This window comes from Petaurus breviceps, unplaced genomic scaffold (genome assembly GCF_028583685.1).
Source record: "Petaurus breviceps papuanus isolate PSGF00001 unplaced genomic scaffold, PetGlider_PUasm1.0 79, whole genome shotgun sequence".
Classification (NCBI taxonomy): Eukaryota; Metazoa; Chordata; class Mammalia; order Diprotodontia; family Petauridae; genus Petaurus; species Petaurus breviceps.
In genome coordinates, this window is record NW_027186523.1 from 11,427,964 (window position 1) to 11,447,199 (window position 19,236).

At 39.6% G+C, this 19,236-nt stretch overlaps 1 pseudogene; it reads right to left on the reverse strand.

The window, feature by feature from the left end:
* Positions 1–2,105: 2,105 nt before the first annotated feature.
* Positions 2,106–19,236, reverse strand: part of LOC138175701 (ceroid-lipofuscinosis neuronal protein 6 homolog pseudogene) — an 87,261-nt pseudogene continuing 70,130 nt past the window's right edge.

The following is a 19,236-nucleotide window of genomic DNA, read 5'->3' on the forward strand; positions in this document are numbered from 1 at the left end:
TTGATTCAATTCCAGGTCATCCTGACTCTGGGGTTGGTGCTCTTACTCGCTGTGCTACCTGGCTGCTCCCCTCCTTCATTCTTTTTTTTTTTCCAAGTACAAACATTTATTTAGACTCCCATTAACTATAGCCATAGCTGCCAAGATATTTACAGTTAGGGACAGAGGCAGTGAGTCTATACAGAGGGTAGGAATCATCCAGTCTTGGGGCCCAGATGTGCCATTAGATAAGGGGAACCCTGACAGGACATGGATCACTGAGTAGAACAGGAGGGGGAGGGGAGGACTTGCAGCAACTGGGACAGGTCCTTGCCTTGAGTGGGAAGAACAAGGCATGGCAGAGCCTGCCTGAGCAACAGCACAAGGAATGATCCTGCCTTCAGAATGTGACGTGATTCCCAGGGAGGAAGCTTGAGGCCACTGAGTTGATCACAGGGTGCATGGCACAGAGGACAGGCCAAGGCTACAAATATGGGGGTGAGGGGCTGAACCCCATCTTAGCTGATAAGTCTCTCTTCTGAGAATCAAGTCTCTTCTCCACCCCCATTTCTCAGAATGATGAGTAGCTGCCTAAATGCATCCTGGCAGACAGTCAGGATGAAGGATAAAGGTTTCCACCTACCCCACCTCTACTCCAACTTTTCCATGGAATAAGAGAGTGAGCACTGAGTCTTTAGACTAGACATTCCATTTCTTCAAGTTTGGTTTAGGCTAAAAAGAGGGTTTACACCCCTTTTTTCAAGTAAAAGAATCAAGAATGGCTTCCATAGAAGGGATGGGGAAAGAAGGGTTAATTCCCCCTGCCTGCCCTAGCCCGAGGGTGGCCCAGGGGCCTCCAGGGGTCCCTGGACTGGGCAGCAGCTCAGCAATCCTCAAGCTTCTGGGATAACCCCAGAGCCTCCCAAGCTTCCCTGGCAGGAGGAGCAGAGGCAAGTTTCACTTGTTCACCTTGAACTCAAGATGATTTACTTCAAAAGATGTGAGATGTCATCAGATTACCATGTTCCATCCCCTTCACACCTTGGGAGACTGTATTTACTAGTGGCAAAAACCGATGAAGCACCTGGTGCTTCTGGTCATAAGCCCCTCTCTATGCTTATACTGGCTGGTCCTCAGACTTGGGCATGACCTTTCTGGTGTGGTCACCTCCATACCAGCAATGAGTTATGAGGCACTAGAAGACTCTTCTGCTAACTCAAAAGACCAGAAAGGTTAAAAAGAAATACATTACAGGACCAAGATGCCCATGGGGCTGGGGAACAACTCTACAGAGCCCTCTTCACCCCTACCACCCATGCCCACCCTACTTCCCACCAAGGAGGGGAAGAGCTGGATCCTTTGGAAGGAAGTGACTCATGGGTCATTTGGAGCTGGCAGATTGCCTAGCTCCTGTCCTAAGAGACCAGGACAGGAATCCTGGAAATGAGTCAGTGGTCCAAGCAAAACCTAACTGGGACAGGCCCTCATCCCTCCTCTTTACTCATGTGTGTCCACCCAGTCTGCCCTCTCTATGCATTTCCAGCTCCCTCAGGACCCAGGACTTCCCCCACCAGGGTTGAGCTGGTCCAAGGCACCGGCTCAGCTTTGGCCAGTTCTTCTCTCTCATCCTATGACTACAGGGAAACAAGTGCCTATGGAGAAGATGTCCTGGAGCTCCTGGGGTCCAGGGCGATGGGGCATGGCAGAAGGTTAATGGCTCTAGAGGCCAGGTTCCTCCAACCCCTCTACATCAGGCCACCCAGGATGTCACTGTCCATGGGTCCTTACTCAAGAGCCCCTTGTTGGCCGGTTTTTTACAATCATAACATAACACAAACACAGCAAACCCACTGGGCCTGGGAAGGCTTTTTGTACAAGGCAGATTGTTGTACAAGGCCTGTTCTTGGCCCTGTGATGTTGTGTTTCCTAAAACTAAACCCAAGCTTAAAAAGACCAAAACAAAATATGAATACCTAACAATATAAACATACACCACGAGCCCACTTAGTTGGGGAGTGGGGTGGAGGAAGGGCAGAGGGAAGCATGTTTTGCTTTGCTGAGGGGCGGATGGCTTGGAAGGGGGTGGCTTCTTCCCCAGAGACTGCTCACACAAAATCTCTCCCAAGAAGCCCCTCCTGGCTGTGGGCCCTGAGGAACTCAAGGGCGCCTGCTGATGTGGAGGGTGTAGAAGGCCCATGGTTCTGGAATGTAGATGACCCCGGGGTATTTCTTCCTGAGGGTGTGATCGTTCCACAGCCACAGCACCCACAGGGCCACAAACAGGAGCGTGAAGAAGATGTAGAAGAGGAAGAGTCGGTTGCTGTCTAGGTAGAGGCGTTTCAGTTTCTGGTGCATCACAAACGCCATCATGGCAAAATAGGTGAATATGAAGAGGATGAAGATCTGCCCCTCAGTGACCAGGTACCAGTAGTACAGGCTGCTGGGCCCCAACAAGAGCAGAGTTGAGCGGGGCATCCTGCTCTCCTTTTCAGTGGTGAAGCAGCCACTGAAGTACATGAAGAGAATGAGGAAGAAGGGGATGTACCACAAGCAGTGTCCTAGATATTCATCATAGTAGTAGAGCTGCTCGAAGGAGTCAATCAGGGTCTTTGGCTTCAGGTGATAGGGTTCTCCCGGACTGACAGGTGGTGCTGATAGCCACTGAAGATCAGGAGGTGGTTCACAGAGTCTCCCACCAGGTGAAAGCTCGAGCCCATGATGGAGGTGATGATGCTGATATACACAATGGATCGAGGCAGGGTTTTGGGGGACCTTTCAATGAGCTCAAGTAAGAGAAATGGTGTGATGACATTGTAAGCCATATGAAAGTAGTCTCCCACGCTGGGCTTGTTCAATGGAAACCACTCTAAAGAGAAAATTATTATGGCAATGGGGTGGCCAAAATCCAGAACCCAGTTCTGCAATGTCAAGTAGAACCATAGGTCGAGATGGAAAGGAGAGGTTCGAGACCCATCTTGAGCTTTTCCTGTGGGATGCCTGCCGGTGTGGCTGCCTGACGGGGTGGCCACCTGCCGGGGTGGCCGCCTCCCGAGGAGCCCGCGCCCGTGTGCGACCTCCTCCGTGCCATCGGCTCCATGGCCTCCGGGCCTGCCCCGGGCTCTCGCAAGCTCGCTCCCCGCCCTGCCGCGGCCTGCACGCCGGCGGCCTCTCTCTCTCCGAGACCGAAGCAGCGAGCAGGATCCCAGCCTAGCATGGCCTGGGAGCGCGATCCCGCGGGCTGGAGAGGGAAGGGAGAGGTCCTTCCTTCATTCTTGAAGAGGACCTGCTGAACCTGATTAAAATGTAATTGGGAAATATTTTTAAAATAAAATATAATAGAACATAATATTATTTATAATTTTTGAAGCCACTAAGCAGTCAGCAGCCTTTTGGTGGATCCCAATTCTATGCGTGTTTGACAAGATTTCTTTACGCTAATAGCAAATCTCTATCCTTTCTCAAGATCTGGCTCTTTTCCTAACTAAACTTAGTTGAACTGATGAGCAGAGCTGAAGCAGAGGTATAATCTAGGAGGGTGTTGGGATGTGATAAACTGGAGAGAAAGACATTCTTACATGCTGATTGAGTCAATCATAGTGATTGACCATGATAGGTGAAGTGCCTAAATTTCCTTAGTATTTACTTTGCTAATATAGTAATTTTAGGGAAAAGAGGACATGCAGCTGGACACTCAACAAACTGCAACCAAAAAGATTCTCTTCACTAACAGGGTATATGAAAAATTATGAACTCCAGTTTCTTTTCAATTTTTGAAAGAAGAAAATAAATAAATAAAGTTTTTAGCTCCTACTATATTTCAGGTACTGTGTCAAGTGCTTTATTCATATTATCTCATTTAATTTTCATAACAAAAGGTTGGTATTATTTTTCTCCTCATTTTATAGCTAAGGAAACCAAGGAATCCAGAAATTAAATGATTTGACTTAAGGCTCACACAGTAAGTATTAGGAAAGATTTGAACTCTGATCATTCTGTGGGCCCATTATTCTATTCCCTGCACCACCTACCTGCCTCAGAGGTCAGTAACACATTGCTTCTTACACTTTGTGACTCTTCACCAGAGTGAAAAATAATAATGTATAAGTCCACATAAAGGAAATATAAATAAGCATCAATTCATTTTGATTACTTGGGGGGATGAGTGCTAAGGTCCTCTTAATCAAATCAGTAGTTATTTTTTGTTAAGTTTATGTAAGCAAAAATCCTAAACCTAGTCATTGAACAATTGGGTATTAAATGGAAATTCCTTTGGTCTTTATAATATTTACTGCTTATCTTCCAATTCTTCTTCAGATCTGAGATAAAATATCAATATAATTTTAACAGTGGTGTAAATAAGCCTAAAATATTCCATTGATTTCACATTGAAAAAATATTTTGGAATTTTGCTTCAAAATACCATACTTGCTTGTTGCCCTCCCTCCAAGAGAATAGAATAATACATTAAATTTTATGTGTGTATTATTATCCTTTAGGACTTCTCTGGCCCTCTTTTTGAGGCTCTGTGAAAGTAATGAAATCCCCAAAGGAAGCCTAGAGCACCTCCTAAATAACGAAGGAGGAACAGCTAAACTCTCTTCTGTGCCCTTGAGAAAAAGCAAGTTGTTTATTAATGATGGAAGAAAAGAATCTTCATTTGAGGATTAATCCTCTGCTTCTATAATACTGAAGCGTCTTCTGTATATGAAGTTAAACATAGACTGGGCTTAGACTTTTATAACTCAGCAATATTAATACTGGTGGTGGTGGTGGTGGTGGTGGTGTGTGTGTATGTGTGTGTGTGTGTGTGTGTGTGTGTGTGTGTGTGTTTGTGTGTGTGTGTGTGTGTGTGTGTGTTTAATCTCATCAGCACCTTGTCTTATGGAGAACTTAAAGGTAATCAGCAAAGGAGGGGGGTATTCCAATGCAATTAGTGACTGTTAAATTTAGAGAAAATTACCAGGGCTACCTCTGCTTCTAATCCATAGTCAACCTTGAGTCACACACTGGGGTTGAATGTTTTTAAAGGGCTGGTTCATTAAAGCACAATCCCGATGGGTATAGTTTTCCATGTTAAGATAAGAGCTCACTATTTTATGCCTTCAGGCAACATGGTGGGGCATGAAGTCAGCCTTTCCTGGAACCACACAGTTGGTTGGGTTTCTCATTTTCCTCTAGCACCTAAAAGATAAGGGTTTAGACTCCTTATTAAGCATTTGGGTAGTTTTGCATGTTTCTTAGGTGGTCTGTAATTATTTTCCTGTGTCTTTCCTTACAACAGTCTAATGAGTTGGATGAGTATTGCAGTCCCTATTGAACAAGTGATAAAACAAAATAAAACAACAGAAGAAAAAAAACAAAACCTCTTGAGTTGTCTGAAATTACATATGGGAAAGATTTATAAAAAATTGCATTAGAAATTCTGCTGCAGAGTCTGAGTCTTAGGACCAGGTAAGCTCCCTCACCTCCCCAGACGTTGGTTTCCATAAAATGACAGATTTGGAAAAGATGGATTCTGATGTCCCTTCTAACTATAGAGCTATGATTCTAAGTTGCAAAAGGGACATCTTAAACTTTGAGGTTTAGAGTTCCAAGGCAGTTTCCTACCTGTTAATTATTCAAGAATGTTAGTTCAGTTGTGGCTTAGGTAGATTCATGTTTCCCCATTTTTTCATTTTTCTTCTTCAGTGCTCTTGGATCACTTGTCTCTATGATCACCTTTGAGTTATATGCAGAGGAAGGAGAAGTCAACAAAACATCTGCTAAATACTACTATATATTGGCCATAATTGTAAAGATTTCCAAGGAGAATCATTGAAATGAATAACTGAATTAAGTAAATTTGGAGGTTTTCTGTGTATTTATTGCATCTGTGTTATTCCAAATAATCATTGAGATTTTATATATATATATAAAACAGACTAAATACTTTTCCTATAAATTCTAGATCTGCAACCTTACCTTCCTATTAATGAAAATGTTTTTGTCCATTTTCCCTAATTTTTTCATCCTCAAAATCATCCTTAACTCTTTACTATTTCTCACATTCCCCTACATCCAATCAGTTGCCAAGTGTAACAGCAATGCAATATTCACAGCTCCCACAACACCTATGAATATGCTAGTGTAGTCTTTAATCACAAAAAGTAACAGGCTCTCCACATGGAGGATAGAACCAAAGCCTTTATTCAAATACCAGGAAACTGAGTACCAAAACCAGAAAGTCAAAGTCATTACAGTAACCACACAGTTGGTGCACATAACCAATGCAGTGAACACCCACATTTCCAAGCCCTCAAAACAAAACAGGCTCCCTCAAGCAAGGATCCTCCTCTCCTCACTCATGGTAGTTGCTCAGCCTCCATGATGCTTGCTTCCAGCAGCTCTGGCTCCCAGCAGTTTTCATTCTCAGCAGTTCTGGCTGTCTCTCAGAAGTTCTCAGCAGCTCTAACTGGCTATCAGAAGTTCTCCAGCTCCTAGTAATCATCAGAAGTTATGACTCTCTAGCTTGGGCTTTTCCTTATATATGGTATTAGCTCCTCCCTGTTCTTCCCCTTCCTGTCACTTCAACAAGTTCATCCCACTGTGGGATTCACAAGTTCTGAATCTTAATACTTGATACAATCATGAACTTGAAACAAGGTGCTAAGTACCTATTTGCTTGCCAATACTAGGGGAATGGAAGATCTTCAAATCCCATTACCATTACACCAAGTCTTCTCAATTCTATCTTCATAATGTCTTCTATAGCTGTCCACTTCCCTCTACACATGAGACTACCACCCTAATTCAGGATATTGTCATCTCTCTCAACTGCACTTAGACCCTTGTGACTTGTCTCCTGCCCCTTTATTCTTTTCCATCTGTTGTGCATAAAAGATGAAATGACTGAAGTGCCAAAGTAATTTTATTAAAGCATATATCTGATCGTATAATTCCCCTCAAATATCAGTGTTTCTTTCTATTTTCTTAAATTTTTGTGTTTGGCATTTAATGTCCTTTTAAGTATGACTTTAACTTATTCCATTACTGCTACTTCCTATACTTTGTCAAATTCCTCTCCTCCTTCTGGACTTCACTTTCCTCATTTGTAAAAATAAGGAGTTGGAAACATTTATGTCCAAGGTCCCTTTTAGCTCTAAATCTATTCATCAGAGATGCCATAATACTATCTTTCCAGATGAATTTTACATTATTCCTTCTCACCCACTCTAAGCTCTGGCTGACCCAACCAACTTTGCTATTGATAAGACTAGCATGTATCAATATTTTCCTCCCACATAGAATAGGTGCATGCATTACCCCTCATCACCTCTATTATGCATTAGCCCCACTGTTGAGAACCTTAATAGCTTCTCCATTACACTAAATGAAGGAGGACCTGGGAAATTCAAACCCCCTACCCAAATCACTGTTATAATAAGATAAGCAATGATAAGTGAAAAATCCCTTTCTTGCTTGTGTGAAGTCGGAATATTATTTCATCTGGAGACTCAACTCTTCTCCATATCACCCTTCTCCTCACCAGCATCACTATTACCCAGGTTTTCAGATTCTCACTTCCTCTATTCAATGCCTGGTCCTACTTGATGCACATAAGAACATATGTTTTTTAAAGGCTAGAACTGTTTTATGTTTATCTTTAAATTGCAATCTGACATTTAGAAGATACTTAATAAATACTTGTTGAACTATACTAAATTGAATATGCAATTATAAGTGACATGTTATTTTTTAAATTAATAGAAAAAAGAAAAATATGCTTGATACCTGTGCCTAGTGCCTTTTTACTTTCGAGCTACCTACTTTCACTACAATCTTTTACAACTTGATTCTGCATCTGCTTCTCCTTCTAGAGAAAATTCTCTCCAAAATTACTAGTGACCTTCTAATTATCTGATCCACTTGTATTTTGTTTTGGTCCTAGTTTTTTTTTTTTAATTTTTAATCTTTGCTTTAGATTTTGACATGACTACACTGATGATGATGCCAATGATGGCTATTTATAGCTATTTATTTATATAGAGTTTCAAACTATGTAAATATATATATATGTAGATATAGATATATATTGATATCCATATATATAAAATTTCATTTGATCCTCAATGCAACCCTTCAAGGGGTATTATTCTCCTCATTTCACAGATGAGGAAACTGACATTGAGTGGTTAAGTGACTTTTTCCTAGTCATATGAGTATTAGTCTGAGTCAGGATTTGAACTCAGGTCTTTTGGCATTTAGCAGAATGCCTAAAACAGATTAAATACTTGTTGACTTGTTGGTTTCACTTGACTTCTTGATTAAAAGTCTAATACTATCCACTGAGCTTCCTAGCTGCTGCCTCCAATGGCTCCATATTCTTCTGTTGTCCTGTTATCCTTAGCTAGTAGGATCCATTGATTCTCAATTGCTGGGGATTCCCATTGGGACTCAATTCTGAGGAAATTTGGGTTCTTTGATTTCTCACAAAACCTTTGAACTTATTCAAAAGATAAGCATTTAAAAAGGATAGCTAAAAATTAGCATGACATAAAAACCATTGTTACCAGTCTAGTAGAACAGGAGAATCCTATAAATACATCATATCCAAATTTCAATTAATCATCTGGCAAACACTCATTTTATCCCTGTGGGAAAAGGAGGGGCATGGCTTAGATAATAGTGCAATCAGATTCACTAATAACTGATTGAATTCCTAGACATAAAAGGCAATTATCAAGGGAAAAGTGACACCTGTCAGTTTGACAGGAAATATTTTAAGGACCAACACAGGAATCTCTTCTAAGGTCTGTGAAATTTAGTATTTTTTTGTGAATTACTTGAAGACAGTTTAGATGACATGCTTACTGAATTTGTAGATGGACATGGACCCAGGAAAGTAAACTAATATTTGTTGATAGAATCAGGATCCAAAAGGATCTCAAGCATATTCTATTGGAAAAAATAAAATGAAATTAAATTTAATGGGAATCAATGAAATATTCTGTGATTAAATCAACTTCAGAAGTATAGATGGTGAAGGAATAGCTAGAGACAAGTTGATGTGAAAAAAAAAAAGGGTTTTGGTGTTTTCTCAGATTGTAAACCCAGTACGAGTGAATTGGGTGTTTGACAACCAAAAAAGCTAAAAATCATCAATATTTAATGACACTGAATACAGGTGATCTTCCTCATATACTTTGTACTGCTCAGATCTCACATGGCTAAAAAAAAAATAAAACTGAAGACCATGCCGTAGAGGCATGGGGGTCAGGGACTGTGGATATTTAATTAAGGTGACCAAAGATGGAGGGACATCAAAACTGTTGTAAGGAATGTGAAGGTTTGAAGAAAAGCAAAACTCTCTTAAAAATTAGAGATGTCTAAAACTGAAATAAGCCACCTTTCTTTTATTAGAGGTCTTTAAACAAAGAATAGGAGAAGACCCCAGGCTGCACAGAGGTCTGAAAGATGACCCCGTGTGGCACAGAGGCCCAGATGAAGCCTGATCAATGTGGCAGCAAGTTGATGAACCAACCACAAGGGCCACTGCCAGGCCTATCACCACAGGGCCAGGACTGGAAGGAACAGGGTAAGAGCCAAATGCAGGGCCCCTGGCAGGGGCAGCAGCTACACCTGGTACTACCAATCCACAGCCCCCAAATTTAAAAAGCCTCTATCTGGACTTCCAGGGACCAGGATGGCAGAGTGGACCCTGGCTGCTCCAATCTCCCCTCTGACACTGAAAACATAGTAATTATTTTCCCAAGGCAAAACTTTAAACAGTAACAGCTTGGAAACCCTAGAGAAAGGGCATGGCTAGGGCTCTGCCTCAAAATGGGTAAAAATCAGACTGCAAAGACAAAGGCTCTGGAGTCCTACTATCTTCAGAGGGAAGAACCAAACTCAGAGGGAGACAGTGATGACTCCACACCCACAGCTGATATCTCAACAGGGAACTGGTCTCAGGCACAGAAAACATTCCTAAATGAGCTCAAAAGGAATTTTAAAAACCAAATGAGAGAGATAGAAGACAAAATGAATAATTCCTTTAAAATCAAAATTGCAAAATTAGAAAAACATTACAATGAAGAAAAAAGCTTCTTTAAAAGAAAAATGTGTGCGGAGCCAAGATGGTGGAGTAGAAGTAAGACCTTCCCGAGGCTCCAGCTTCCATCCTCCCCAATCCATGTAAAAAGGGGACTCTAAACAAACTTTGGAGCTGCAGAACCCACAAAATGACACAGAGAAGCTAACCTCCCGCTGAGGACAGCCCGACAGGCTGGAAAGAATTGGCCAGCGCAGTGCTCTGGGAGCCAAGCCCAGCACCACTCCCCGAGGCTTTAGCCCCAGGGCAGGACTGACCAGCCACCAGCCAGAGGGACTCCAGATCAGCAGCAACTGTGGCCGTTTCCAGATTTATCAATACAAAGATGCTAAGGACAAGGTGAGAGGCCAGGGCCGTCTGGACTTTGGGACCCAGCAAGTGGGAGTGCTTGACTTTTACCCCCAGGGCGATAAACTGCTGGGACGCCAGCACAGCCTGCCAGTGCCACGTGGTGGCTTCAGCTCCTGGCCTGCAGAGTGTACGGGGACCAAGCACCAGTTTGAGGGGTAATCACTCTTGCTTTAACCTGCTTGGATCTGGATTGCAGTCTAGGGTGGAGGTCCTGGGGTGTGTGTCCAGCTTGCCAGAGTGTGTGGAAACCTCAGAGAGGGCACCCATCTAATACCTCTGGCAGCTGAGAAAACCCCAGCGTTTGGGACGAAAGCTCCCCTGTCTGGTGGCAGAGTCCTACTGTGGCAAAAAGCCCATAAGTCAAGTAATTGAGTGGCAAAATGAGCAGGCAAAGGAAACAAAACAGACAGAAGATTCCAACATTACACTCCTTTTTTGGGGATAAGAAGGAGCAAGGCATGGAACAGGAGGAAAACAGTGAAGTCAGTACTCCTGCACCAAAAGTTTCAAAGGAAAATACAAGCTGGTTACAGGCCATAGAGGACCTTAAGAAGCAGATAAGAGAAGTGGAGGAAAAATTTGGAAGAGAAATGAGAATAATGCAAGAAAATAATGAAATGAGAGTCAACAGCCTGACTGAAGAAAATAATACCTTAAAAAACAGACTGACTCAAATGGCAAAGGAGGCTCAAAAAGGCAATGAGGAGAAAAATGCCTTAAAAAGTCGAATTTGCCAGATGGAAAAAGAATCTCAAAAGCTCACTGAGGAGAATCATTGCTTCAGAATTAGATTGGGGCAAATGGAAACTAATGACTTGATGAGAAATCAAGATGCTGTTAAACAGATCCAAACAAATGAAAGAATAGAAGGCAATGTGAAATATCTCATGGGAAAAACCACTGACCTGGAAAATAGATCCAGGAGAGAGAATTTAAAAATTATTGGACTACCCGAAAGCCATGAGAAAAGTAAGAACCTAGAAAGCATCCTCCAGGAAGTTCTCAAAGAAAACTGCCCTGATGTTTTAGAACGAGAGGGCAAAATAGGGGTTGAAAGAATCCACTGATCACTTCCTGAAAAAGATCCCAAAAAGAAAACTCCTAGGAATATTATAGCCAGGTTCTGGAATTCCCAGATTAAGGAGAGAATATTACAAACAGCCAGGAAGAAACAATTTGAATATTGTGGAAACACAATCAGGATAACACAGGATCTGGCAGCTTCTACACTAAGGGATCGAAGGGCCTGGAATGTGATATTCCGGAGGTCAAGGGAGCTGGGATTAAAACCAAGAGTCACCTACCCAGCAAAACTGAGTATCATGTTTCAGAGGAAAATATGGTCATTCAATGAAATAGAGGATTTTAAAGCATTCTTGATGAAAAAACCAGAGTTGAATAGAAAATTTGACATTCAGATACAAGAAACAAGAGAAGCATGAGAAGGTAAACAGGGAAAAGAAATCATAAGGAACTTATCAAAGTTGAACTATTAATATTCCTACATGGAAAAACAATAATTGTAACTTATGACACTTTTCTCTTTAGTTGAAGGGATTAGAAATATATATGTATGTCTTTATATGAGGGTATGCAGGCATATGAATACATATGTGAATGTGTGTATATATGTTTACAGGTATACATAGAGGGCATGGGACCAATTTAACAGGAAGGGATGATACTTAAAAGGTGAAATTAAGAGGTGAGAGGAATATAATGAGAGGAGATGGGGAGAGACAGATTGGGGTAAACTATCTCATACAGAAGAGGCAAGGGAAAATGGTTACAATGGAGGGAAAGAATAGGAAGGCAAAAGGGAATGGGTCAACCTTATTCCCATTGAATCTGGCTTGAGGAGGGAAGGAAATACACACTAAATAGGGGATCTCACCCTCCAGGAGAATAGGGGGGGAAGGGGATGAGAGGGGGGATGATGGAAGGGAGGGCAGGCTGGGGGGGAGGGAAGTTGGAAGCACCCACTTTTGAAAAGGGACAGGATCAAAGTAGAGAATAGAACAAGTGGGAGGTGGGATAGGAGGGAGGGAAATATAGTCAATATTTTACAATATATCTACTATGTTATTGTTTTGCATTAGCCGTACATGTACAACCTACACTGAACTGCTTGTCTCCCCAGTGGGGGTGGGTGGCAGGGGGGGAAGGGAATGAATCTGGAATTGAAAGTTTTAAAATCAAATATTCAAATATATATATATGTGTATATATATATATATATATACACATATATATGTGTGTGTGTGTATACTATTATTAATACCATCTTACATGTAATTAAGAAATTAGATATACAGGCACTGAGGCATAGAGATCCACTGGAAATGTTGAAATGGGTACGGGAGAAAATATGGGAGAGAGCAGATTGGAGGTGGGGATATTTTGTGGGACTGCTGTTTTGGGGGGATGGGTGGGGGAAAGACGGGGAGAAAATTTTGTAATTCAAAATCTGGTGGAAACGAATGATACAAATCAGAAGTTAATAAAGCATTTGGGAAAAAAAAAAAAAAGAAAAATGTGTGATATGGAAAAGGAGCTCCAAGCATTAACCTAGGAAAATAATTCCCTAAAAACTAGAATCAATGAAATTAAAGCAAATAACTCTACAAGCAACCCAGAATTAGTCAAACAAAACATCAACAATGAAAAATTAGAAAAAGAGGTAAAATATCTCAATGGAAAAATAACTAACCTGGAAAACAGATCCAGGAGAGATAAGCTGAGAATCATAGGCCTACCAGAAAGTCATAATGAAAAAATGAGCCTGGACAACATCTTCCAAGAGCTCATCAAGGAAAACTGCCCTGAGATACTAGAACCAGAGGGTAAAACAGAAATCAAGAAAATCCACCAGTCACCTCCTGAAAGAGATCCCATATTGAAAAGCCCTTGAAATATTGTGGCCAAACTCCAGAACTACCAGGCAAAGGATAAGATACTACAATTGGCCAGAAAGAAACAATTCAAGTATTGTGGAACCACAGTGAGGATCACACAGGATCTGGCAGCTGCTACACTGAAAGATCGGAAGAAGTGGAATACAGTTTTTCACAAGGCAAAAAATCTCGGGTTACAACCAAGGATCACCGACTCAGCAAATCTGAACATATTCTTCCAGGCAAGGAGATGGTCATTCAATGATATAACAAGTTTTCAGACCTTCCTGAAGAAAAAAGCCAGAGCTCAATGGAAAATTCAACCTCCAATTACAAGACACAAGAGAGACATAGAAAGGTAAACAAGGAAAACACACATACACACACACACACACACTCACCCTGTTATTTAATAAGAGCAAACTATTTATAGACAAGTAGAGGGTATGGGTATAAATTACACAAAATGATGATAAAAATACCCTTATTAAGGGCTACAAAGGAACAGAAATAGAAGAAGAGGAAAGAATGAAGCAGAAAAGGGTAAGTTATGACACCTAAAGAGGCATAAAAACAATATAATAGAGGGAAAGAAGGGAGGGAGATAAGCATTATATGGGATTTTCCCTCATTGGTTCTGGTGCAAGTAGGGAAAAACACAACTAGTTAAGAATAGGACTCTATGGAGAAGAGACACAAAATGTAACATAATGGGGGGAGAGAGTGGAGGGACAGGAGTTTTACATGATATCTGTTCTTGTCAATCTTGGTTCAAAGAAGAAATAACATACTACATTAAGTACAGAGAAGAGATGCAAACTGTATCAAAATATAGGGAAATAGGGGAGGGAGAGGAGCTTTGTATGAGATCTGTTCTTGTCAATCTTGGTTTGAAGAAGAAATAACATACCACATTAAGTATAAAAATCTATCATATCCTACAGGTAGTAGGAGGGGGAAGGGCTACAAAGGGGGGTTAGAAGGGAGGGAAGAAGTAAGGGAAAAGGGGAGGAAAAGGGACAAGGGCTGATAAGAAGGGAATATTGAGGAAAGTGGTGGTCAAAATGAAAACTCTTAAGGAGATGAAGGGAGAAGGGGAGAAAAATAAAAGCATAAACAGGGGAGGGAATAGGATGGAGGGAAAGAGACAGAGAGTAATTACAACTGTGAACATGAATGGGATGAACTTTCCCATAAAATGGAGGCAGAAAGCAGAATGGATTAAAAACCACAATCCTACAATATGCAGTTTACAAGAAACACATCTGAAACAGAGGGATACAAACAGGTTAAAGGTAAAAGGCTGGAATAAAATAAATCATGCCTTATCTAAATAAAAAAAAAGCAGGGGTAGCAATCCTTATCTCAGATAAAGCAAAAGCAAAAATTAATCTAAATAAAAGAGATAAGGAAGAAACTATATCCTGCTAAAAGGCACCATTGAGAATGAATCAATATCTTTACTTAATATATATGCACCAAGCTGTATAGCATACCAATTCCTGGAGGAGAAGGTAAAGGAATTAGAGGAAGAAATAGATAGCAAAACTATACTAGTCAGGGACCTTAATCTCCCCCTCTCTGAACTTGATAAATCCAAGCTCAAAATAAACAAGAAGTTAAGGAGGTGAATAGAATTTTAGAGGGGTAGGTATGATAAATCTCTGTAGAAAACTGAATGGGGATAAAAAGGAATATACCTTCTTCTCAGCAGTACATGGCACATACACAAAAATTGACCATGTACTAGGACATAAAAACATCACAATTCAATATGAAAAGGCAGAAATATTAAATGCATCATTCTCATATCATGATGCAATAAAAATCATATGCAATATAGGGCCATGGAAAGATAGACTAAAAACTAATTGAAAACTAAATACTTTATATCTAAAAAATGAGTAGGTCAAACAAGAAATAATAGAAACAATCAGTAACTTCATTCAAGAGAATTACAATCATGAGACAATGTACCAAAATTTGTGGATGCAGCAAAGGCAGTTCTTAGGGGAAGTTTTATATCCCTGAGTGAAAACATAAATAAATTAGAGAAAAGGGAGGTCAACAAATTGGCCATGCAATTAAAAAAAACTAGAAAAAGAACAATCTGAAAATCTGAAATTAAATACTAAATTAGAAATACTGAAAATCAAAGGAGAGTTTAATAAAAGTGAAGTTAAGAAAACAATTGAATTAAATAAAACTAAGAGCTGGATTTATGAAAAAACAATAAAATTGGTAGACACTTAACTGACATGATAAAAAAGAAAGAAGAATCCCAAATTATGAGTATCAAAAATGAAAAGGGTGAATCTACCTCCAATGAAGAGGAAATTAAAACCATCATTAGAATTATTTTTCCCAATTATAAGCACATAAATTTGACAATCTTAGTGAAATGGATGAATATTTACAAAAAATATAAGCTTCCCAGATTAATTGAAGAGGAAGTAAATTACTTACATAACCCCATCTCAGAAAAAGAAATTAAACAAGCCATCAGTGAACTCCCTATGGAAAAATCCCCAATGTCAGATGGACTCACAAATAAATTCTTTCAAACATTTAAAGAACAATTGATTCCAATACTCTACAAACTATTTGGGAAAATTTGTGAAGAAGGAGCCCTACCAAATTCTTTTTATGACACAAACATGGAACTGATACCTAAATCAGAAAGAGACAAAAGAGAAAAACAAAATTAGAGCCAATTTCCCTAATGAATATAGATGCAAAAATTTTAAATAAAATATTAGCAAAAAGACTACAACAATTTATCACAAGAATAATACACTTTCATCAGGTAGGATTTATTCCAGGAATGCAAGTATGGTTTAATATTAGGAAAACCATCAGTATAATTGATCATATTAACAATAAAACCAGCAGAAACCACATGATTATCTCAATAGATACAGAAAAGGCTTCTGACACAGTACAACATCCATTCCTATTAAAAACACTAAAGTGTAGGAATAAATGGATCCCACCTTAAAATAATAAGTAGCATCTATTTAAAGCCATCAGCAATTATTATATGTAATGGGGATAAGCTAGAATCATTTCAATGAGATCAGGGGTGAAATAAGGGTAATCACTATGACCCCTTTTATTCAATCTGGTACTAGAAATGTTAGCAGTAGCAATTAGAGAAGAAAAAGAAATCAAAAGAATCCAATTAGGCAAAGAAAAGACCAAGTTATCAGTCTTTGAAAATGATATGATGATATAATTAGAGAATCCTAAAGAATCAAGAAAAAACTACTTGGGACTACAAATTAATTTAGCAAAGTTTCAGGATATAAAATAAACGCACATAAATCCTTGGAATTCCTGTATATTTCCAATGAAATTCAACAGCAAGAGATACAAAGAGAAATCCCATTTAAAGTTATTGTAGATATAATAAAATATTTGGGAATCTATCTTCCAAAATAAACTTAAGACCTATATGAACACAACTGCAAACACTTTTCACACAAATAAAGTGAGATCTAACTAATTGGAAAAACATCAGTTGCTCATGGCTGGGTCAGGTTAATATAATAAAAATGACAATTTTACCTAACTTAATTTACATATTTTGTGCCATACCAATCAAATTACCAAAAAATTACTTTATAGAACTGCAAAAAAAAATTAGTAACAAAATTCATTTGGAAGAACAAAAGACCCATAATATCAAGGGTATTAATGAAAAGAAATTCTAGGGAAGGTGGCCTAGCTATACCAGATTTTAATCTGTATTATAAAGCAGCAGTCATCAAAAGTACTTGGTACTGACTGAGGAAGAGAGTTGTGGATCAATGGAATAGATTGGGTACACAAGACTCAGCAGTCAATTATAATAATCTACTCTTTGATAAATCCAAAGATGCTAGTTTTGAGAATAAGAACTCACTATTTGACAAACACTGCTGGGAAAACTGGAACATAGTATGGCAGAAACTGGGCATAGACCATTATGTAACACTGTATACCAAAGTTAAGTCTAAAAGGGTGCATGATCTAGGTATAGAAGATGATACTGTATGTAATCTGGGAAAGCAAGGAATAGTTTACCTGTAAGATTTATGGAGAGGAGAAGACTTCATGGCCAAACAAGATTTAGAGAGCATTATAAAATGCAAAATGGATAACTTTGACTACATGAAATTGAAAAGCTTCTGTACAAACAAAGCCAACGTAACCAAGATTAAGATGGAAGTGGGAAATTGGGAAATAGTTTTTACAACCTATGTCTCTGATAAAGGACTCATTTCTAAAATATACAGATTTTTTTTTCTTTTTTTTTTAAGCAATCGGGGTTAAGTAAGCTCAAGGTTACACGGCCAGTTATTTCTGGGTGTGGTGCTGAGTATCTGAGCCCAGAATTCGATCTCCAGGTCGTCCCAACACTGGAGCTGCTGCTTTTACTCGCTGAGCCACCTGGCCGCCCCTAAGCAATTGGGGTTAAGTAACTTGCTCAAGGTTACACGGCCAGGTGTTTCTGGGTGGTGCTAAGTGTCCGAGCCCGGGATTCGATCTCTAGGTCTTCTCAACACTGGAGCCGGTGCTCTTACTTGCTGTGCTACCTGGCCGCCCCCAATATACAGAGAATTGAGCCAAATCTATAAAAATACAAGTCATTCCCCAATTGATAAATGGTCAAAGGATATGAATAGGCAGTTCTCAGAGGAAGAAATTAAAAATATCTATAAGCAAATGAAAAAATACTCCAAATCACCATTGATTAGAGAAATGCAAATCAAAACAACTCTGAGGTACTACATCTCACCAGTCAGATTGGTTAAGATGAAAAAAGAGGAAAATGACAAGTGCTGGAGAAGATGTAGAAAAATTGGAACACTATTGCTGGTGGAGTTGTGAACTTATCTAACCATTCTGGAGAGCAATCTGGAGCTATGCCCAAAGGGCTACAAATTACTTCATTTCCTTTGACCCAGAAATACCACTTCTAGTGTTGTATCCCAAAGAGATCATAGAAGGAGGAGGAAGACCCATATGTACAAAAATTTTCATAACAGCTCTTTTTGTGGTGGCAAAGAATTGGAAATTAAGGAGATATCCCTCAATTGGGGAATGGCTAAACAAGTTATGGTATATGAATGTAATGCAATACTATTGCTCTGTAAGAAATGAAGAGCAGATGGACTTCATATTTACCTGGAGAGCCTTATATGAACTGATGCTGAAGGAGAAGGGCAGAACCAGGAAAAATTTGGACACAATTACAGATCCAATGTATGTGTGATGACCATCTTTGATAGACTGAACTCTTCTCAGAAATTCGGGGCTATAAGTAAACTCCAAAAGACTTATGATGGAGAAAGATTTCTACAATCAGAGAAAGAACAGAGTTTGAAAGCAGATTGAAGCAAACTCCCTGCTCTCTTTCTTTTTCTTGTTTGGTTTGGTTTCCTTTTTGTCATTGTTCATTCCATCTGATACAATCCTTCTTTATAACCTGACCAATGTCTGATGTGAAACTATCTGCAGATCCTATACTTGATTGTATGTCACCATGGGGGGGTGTGGGGCAGGGAGGGAAAGAAAATTTGTAACTCAAATAACTGGGTAAATTAATCTTGTAAACTCAAAGTAAACGAACAAATTAATAAAGACAAAAAAAAATCCCCAAAGAATAGGAGTGACCACTGTTTAAGGATGTGGCAGATAGTAATCCTCTTTATATAGAAGATGATATCTAATGGTCTCTTACAACTCAGATTTTTTAAATTCAGAACCTGATTCTAAAACTAATGCTCTTGCACCAAACCCCAAGAAGAATGGTAGTTCCAGAAGGATATGGACTGCTTAGGTTTTGTCTTGGAATCCCCAGCATAGTACATTGTCATTCCCAATGTCTTAACATTTAAAATATACACTCCCTTCTTTCCTCTCTAACACAACCAAAAT